Source organism: Mastomys coucha, unplaced genomic scaffold (assembly GCF_008632895.1).
Source record: "Mastomys coucha isolate ucsf_1 unplaced genomic scaffold, UCSF_Mcou_1 pScaffold5, whole genome shotgun sequence".
NCBI lineage: Eukaryota > Metazoa > Chordata > Mammalia > Rodentia > Muridae > Mastomys > Mastomys coucha.
The window spans coordinates 23488794-23494612 of record NW_022196911.1 but is presented as its reverse complement, the minus strand read 5'-3'; the positions used below and the strand labels follow the sequence as shown (position 1 = coordinate 23494612).

The 5819-nt window shown below is 46.1% G+C and overlaps 1 long non-coding RNA gene across 1 annotated transcript; it reads right to left on the bottom strand.

Moving 5' to 3' along the window:
• Nucleotides 1–1531: 1531 nt before the first annotated feature.
• LOC116079173 lies at nt 1532–5516 on the bottom strand. Its single transcript, XR_004113789.1, has 3 exons — nt 5034–5516; nt 3551–3672; nt 1532–2353 (listed from the first exon to the last, which is right to left on the bottom strand). It is a non-coding gene; the product is annotated as an uncharacterized LOC116079173 (long non-coding RNA).
• Nucleotides 5517–5819: the final 303 nt, after the last annotated feature.

Genomic DNA, 5819 nt, shown 5'->3' with positions numbered 1-5819 from the left:
CAGCCAGGGCTACACAGAGAAACCCTGTCTTGAAAAAACAAAACAAAACAAAACAAACAAACAAAAAGCAAACATGGAACTCTAATTCATAAGCATTTTCTCCTGTCCCTGCCAGAATTGAGTACAATCCTGAAGCCACTTTTTATATTTCTAGCAAAGTACACTGGGGAGATGGAAACGAGGTTTCACAGGGTTTCTCTTTGTAGCCCTGGCTGTCCTGGAACTCACTTTGTAGACCAGGCTGGCCTCGAACTCAGAAATCCACCTGCCTCTGCCTCCCAAGTGCTGGGATTAAAGGCGTGAGCCACCACCGCCCGGCGAGGTTTCTTATTCTTGAGGAAGAGAGTTCCAAATGTAGAGGTGGAAGGATGGAGCAAACCTGACAATATTAGTTAGAACCGGAGGGGTCGCTGTGAGCTGACGATCCACATATGCGTACCCATCTCCCACCCCCACCTCTCAGAGGGCTAGAGGTAAGAGAGCCTTAGTACTGACGCATAAGCTATTATTCAGATTTGCCTTCTGAATACATTTTACATTGGACACTTCACATAAATAAACAAGCAAAAGACACATCATGAAGGTATGTTAGTTACCATTTCCTTGGGACTATGAAATGCTTGAGGCAACCTCACTTTCGGATTGTTCAGATCACAGCTTTAGAGGCTGGGACTGCAGGTGGCAGCGTGCTGATTCTGATGAGGGCCCCTCCCCTCCCCCTCCCCCTCCCCCACCCTGTCACTGGCTGTAGCGCATCATGATAGGCAGTATACTAAGAGCATGTGTGAGGGAGGACTGACTGCCGCTGTTTCCAAGCAATGCCACGGGCCTGGAGGCCACGGCTCAGTGGTAGAACTCATCTAGCATGCACAAGGATGTGGGTTTGGTCTCCAGCATGGAGGGAAAAAAACATAAGAACAAAAGCCAACACTGGAGTAGCCATCTTGAAAGAGGCAGATCATCAAGCAAGAAAAGCGCTTATTAGTGATCCAAGGTTCCTTTCATGCCCACTATGAGAATATGAATGAGCCGGCTTGTCCACAGCCTCTCCAACACAGGGAGTTGGGATACTTTTGAATTTTTGTTAGTCTGCTAAATAAGTGGTATTTTGGTGTAGGATTTTGATGGCAAAAATAAACTGAACACAGAATTTATCTTCTTGGTTGGTTGGCTGCTTTGGTTGGGGTTTTTTATTTGTTTGTTTGTTTGTTCTTGTTTTTGTTTTTGTGGCAGGATCTTACTATCTAGTCCAGACTGGCCTCAGACACATAGCAATCCTCCTGCTTCAGCCTACCAAGTATTGGGATTATAGTGTATGATACTACATTTTGCTTTATTTTTCATTTCTTAAATCTAAGAGAAGAATTGTTGGCTCACATGATAATTTTTATATTTTCTGGATTTTTTAAAAGATTTTTTTGTTTTGTTTTGTTTTGTTTGTTTTTGTTTTGTCGAGACAGGGTTTCTCTGTGTAGCCCTGGCTGTCCTGGAACTCACTCTGTAGATCAGGCTGGCCTCAAACTCAGAAATCTGCCTGCCTCTGCCTCCCAAGTGCTGGGATTAAAGGCGTGTGCCACCACTGCCCAGCTTTTTAAAAGATTTATTTATTTATTTTATATATATGAGTACGCTATTGCTCTCTTCATCCACACCAGAAGAATGCATTGGATCCCATTAAAGATGGTTGTGAGCCACCATTTGGTTTCTGGGAATTGAACTCAGGACTTCTGGAAGAGCAGTGAGTGCTCTTAAATAACCGAGCCATCTCTCCAGCCCCATATTTTTGTTTTTATAATAGCCATTCCTGTAGGTGTAAATGATATAATCCCCCCACCCCCTCCTCTCAGGCTGAACATCAGGCCATGTGTATGTACACTGGGCACTTGAGCGCTCTCTTGAGTACCTCCCCAGCCTATGGTCTACTATAATAATTTGATTTTAAGATGTACTTACTTTGTATTATGAGTATTTTGCCTACTTGTATGTCTATTTACCATGAATGTATCTGGTGCCCTTGGAGGCCAGAAGAAGGCACTGTATTCTAACGTCTGAGAACGAAATGTGGGTGATGGAGGAAACCTGGGTCCCTGCAGAAGAGCACCAAGTATTCTAAACTGCGGAGTCATCTCCATACTACCATAGTTGGTAGTTTTGATTAGCAGTCCCCAAGAACGAATGAAATCAGCATACAGCACGTGGTAATTGGAGATTTTCTTATCTTTGAAGAAAATCTACTCGAGTCCTTTGTCCTTACTTGGGAGAACTGTGCTGGAGATTAATCCCAGGCCTTGTGTATTCCTGTGCTCTTCTGACCTATATCCCAGCACCTCTTAGCCATTTTTCTTTTTTCTTTCTAAAAAGAAAAGGGAGGAACTGGTAGGATTGTGCTTTGTTTCTAAGCCTGACCATCTGAGTTTGATTCTTAGGACCCCTTGGTGGCTGGGTGGAGAGAGCTAATTCACAGGTTGCCCTCCGGCCTCCATACACAAATGGTAGCAACCTCCCCCCCCCCCACACACACATATACATGCACACACACCATGCAAAACACAATAATAACAATAAATAAAATTTGCTCTAAATGTGATACATAACCTTCTCCCCAAACATGCTCCTGTCAGTCCTGCTTGGATGGGTTATGACATTACAGAGACCAGAAGATAGGCATCTGTCCCTTACCCTGTCTCTCTGTGGCTCTCAGCTGCCACCACCCACACACCCACACTGGCCCCCAGTGATGACAGCTTTCTCTTCAGCCTCCCTACAGCCTCCAAAATGTGTTTTCAATTTTTCATTTAAAAAACTGTGTCATGCAGTACAGCAATCTGAGGAGTCTTGCTCAAAATGTCATGTCTACCCAGACATGTAGTCTTGCCTGAGATAACAGGCTTTGCAGATATAATTAAGAAAAAAAATATATATGTATACAAACATATATAATTAAGGGCCTTGAGAAGACACCATGATTTAGGTCAGACCTTAAATCTGTGACTAATGCCTTTACTAAGAGGAGGTCAGGGAAACAGTTCAGTCAGTAAAGTGCTAAGTGCTTGCTGTGCAAACAGGAAGACCTGAGTTCAAGCTTCAAAACCCAGGTAAACAGCAAAAAGCCAGACATGACGGTGCCCGCTTGTAACTTCAGCAGTTAGAAGGTCAAGACAGTGGATCTCTGGGGCCTAATAAGCAACCAGCCAAGCCTGGTCAGCAAGCTTCAAATCCTAGTGAGAGACCTGTCTCAAAGGACAAGGGGGGCAGGCAATATGGCCCAGTGGGTTGGACATCTGCTAAGAAACCTGGTGGCCTGAGTTCAATTTCAGGGACCTTCATGGGAAGGGGAAGAACTGAATCCTACAAATTGTCCTCTGATCTCCACATGCCTATACATAGGAAAGAAAGAAATGTAAATTAAAAAAAAAACAAAACCGAAAGTGGGGGCGCCTGAGGAATGATACCCAAGGTAGCCCTCCAGTATGTCTCCCCATGTGCACACACGTCATGTCTCAGTAATGCCTAAGAACAAAACAAGGGAGGAAGACAGAGTAGCACATACCTGTCTACTGTCTGCCTGGTGGGTTCGGCCCTCCCCTCCTTTTCCTTGATTATAGACTCAAGTTACATTACAGTGTGTTGGAAGGACAATGATCAGAGACAGGAAGTATTTCAGGAACTTTCCTGGGAGACGGAAAAAAAAAGGTTAATTTCCCCAAATAGGCACCAATGACAGGCTAAAGTTACAGTTCTACCAAAGTCCAGTGATTTGAACCAGTTTGTTTATTGAGCTTATCTATGGGGTATGAATGAGGGGTTACTTATGAGAGCAGGGGTGACCCTAAAACAGCTTCATTACAAAAATATCTCACCCCAACCTTGAGGCTGACTTTCCAGCGGCATAGATGAGGTTCTCCACTTCAGTTAACCTTCCCCCATCTACACATCCTACCTTCTGAGATATGGAGACCACATGCAGCTGGGGCAGAATTATAAACAGCTGAAAGATCCCTGGTGATGTTGGTTCCAGCCCTTAATCTCAGCAATTGAGACACAGAGGTAGGCAGATCTCTGTGAGTTCAAAGCCAGCCTGGTCTACAGAGCAAGTTCCAGGACAGCCTATACAGAGAAACCCTGTCTCAAAAAGCAACAACAAAAACAGCAGGGTTTAATTCAGGCACTTGGGAGGCAGAGGCAGGCAGATCTTTGAGGCCAGCCTGGTCTACAGAGTGAGTTCCAGGACAGCCAGGGCCACAGAGTGAAACCTTGTCTTCAAAAGACCAAAACAAGCAAGCAAGCAAACAAACAACAATCAAAAACCAGCTGACAGGAAGGTGCAGGAGGGGAAGCTTCAGATCTTACCTTGAGGATTTCTAGGGAACTGTCATAGCCCCTCTGATCAAGATGACAATAAGGCTAGGCAGTGATGGCGCACACCCTTACTCCCAGCACTTGGGAGGCAGGTGAATCTCTATGAGTTCAAGGCCAGCCTAGTCTGCATGGTGAGTTCTAAGCCAGTGAATGCTACCTAGTGAGACCAGGTCTCAAAAACCAAACATCTAGGGGCTGGAGGGAAGCATGCACTGCTCTTTCAGAGGACCAAAGTTTGATTCCCAGTAACAATTTCCTGTACTACTAGCCCCTGGGGGATCCAGCTCCTCTGGCCTCTGTGGGCATATGCACTTATGCACACATACAAATCGATAAAAAAAGAAATCTTAAAAAAAAAAAATGTCAAAGGCCGTCATGCTCAGAGAACAGTGTTCTACTGCGGGAACTGTTAACCTCAGGCTCTGTTATCGCTCCTCCTAGAGGATGTCACCTGATTAGTGCAGGTCAGGCTGGGCCCTCCATCGGGAGCAGGCTGGTCCTGAGGTTTAAAACTCAATGTGGCTGCTTTTGGGGGCTGGGAGGAGGGGGTCTCTCAGCAGTACAAGTGAAGGACACACAGTGCAGACTCCATCCACTCTCACACTTTCTTGGGCCTCAGGGACTTACTTCTGTCATCCCTTTCTGCCCACCAGGAATAAACCCATTCCAAGTACCTTGTTGTTTATGAGCCTAATCTTCTTCAGTGGACTCACACTGGTGACACTGCAACAACAAGACGAGAAAATGCAGGATTCCTGTTCCAGGTAGCTGGCTGACACAATGACAACGGAGAGGTACTTTGCACACCTGGGATTAGTAATTGGAGACCTTGCCTCCCAGGGCCTACCTAGCTCTAGGAAGTCTCCTCCTGTCCTTCCCAGGACATCCAAGCCACCTCTCCTCAAAACTCCTCCAGGCCTAATGGATTCCAGCTGAGAACAGTGTGGCCCGCCACCGCTGCTGCTGCTCCTCCTCCAACGCTTAGAGGAAGCCCAGGCCCCCCGCAGCCGCCTCAGGGACCGGGGCCCCCTGGCCCTGGGCTCTCTAACAGCCGACCTGGGCGCTCAGAACAAAGGCACAGCTGCTCCAGCTGCCGGTGCGCCGCCACGCGAGCGCGAGCACCAGGCTGCGGGTTCCGGAGTCCCCCACAGTCGCTTGTTTTGTTTTCTTTTTTCTTTTTTTTTTTTTTTTTTTTGAGACTGTGTCTAGGCTGCCCTGGTGCTTGCTAGAAATCCAGATTGGCCTCACATTTGTCCTGTCTTTGCCTCCCAAGTGCTAGGATTACAAGAGTGAGCCACCATACTAGAATAACACTATGACAGACCATGCGGCAAAGGAGGAAATAGAAATAAAAATGGGGCGGAGGTGGAGGTGGGGGATAAAATACTGTTGCCTTGATTTTTCCACACAAACATATTGTTAATATTATTTTACTATTTTTACTTTTTGGATTTTGTTTT